Here is a 1,034-nt window from a genome sequence, read left to right as displayed (position 1 = left end):
TTAGAAAAATCTACTTTGCTGGTTTTTTTTAAAGATTTTTATTTAGTTTATTGCTAACTTTTTTTTTCTTTTTTTGTTACAAATTTTATTTTTTTAAATTGTATTTTTCAGCTCAAGTTTTACAGATTGCGTTCTTTCTAATTGTGTTTTATAGGTCAAATTCTCTTCACTTTAAGCTCAATCCAAATGCTCGCTACTGACCAATTAAATGTTGCTGCCACAGTAATGTCCATGCAGACCGGGGGAAATGCGCCTTTGCTCCTTACTCATGAGAAAAACCCACTCCCAAAACATAATGTGATCTATGAAATGATCATGATATGAAAAAATAACAAAATGAAAAAATAAGATAATAAAAAATAAAGCAAAAATCTGAAAATAGCAAACTTACTTTTATAAGCTTTTTCTCACTGAGATGTTTCATAAAGTTTCATCTCTGAATTGCAATGTTATTAAATTTCTTTTTTGATGGTTTTTATATTTTTTCAGTTTGCTTTTTGTGTCATGATGCTTTTAAGAGATCTGACCCACATGCAGAAAACCACTGAGAGAACCAAGGGAAAGTTTAACAGGTTTATTGAAGAGGTCAACAGGTGGTGGAATGTTGAACCGGAACTAGAAGTTGAAGGGAAGTTCACAGCGGTTAGTTCAATGGCCGTAGGAAACTGAATAGAGTTCTTGAGCATGGAGGAAAAAGAGACTCACGTAGGAGGGGATCTCAGTCAAAGCCTTAAATCCAGAATGTGTGAGTTTTCCAGGGGGAGAGCAACTTTTTGGAGGGCGGACAGGTTGGTGGAGTTGGACCCTGAGGAGTATGAGAGTGGACTGCCACTTAGTTTTCCAACTGTACTTGAACTGATCGTGTGGAACTTTTCCCCAGCTCAGTGTGAACACAAAATATCCTTCCTGGGGGGGCAAGGACAAAACTTCCAGTCAGCGGGAAGGCTTCCTGCCAAAAGGCAAAGACAAAAAACACAATTAGTCTCAGAGAAACGAAGCACAGGTTAGACTCAGCTAATCACGGCTTGGCTAGA

This window comes from Cyprinodon variegatus, unplaced genomic scaffold, assembly GCF_000732505.1.
Source record: "Cyprinodon variegatus isolate N-32 unplaced genomic scaffold, C_variegatus-1.0 Scaffold57, whole genome shotgun sequence".
In the NCBI taxonomy this organism is placed as follows: Eukaryota; Metazoa; Chordata; class Actinopteri; order Cyprinodontiformes; family Cyprinodontidae; genus Cyprinodon; species Cyprinodon variegatus.
The sequence above is the reverse complement of the archived record's forward strand: the minus strand, read 5'-3'. Positions refer to the sequence as shown.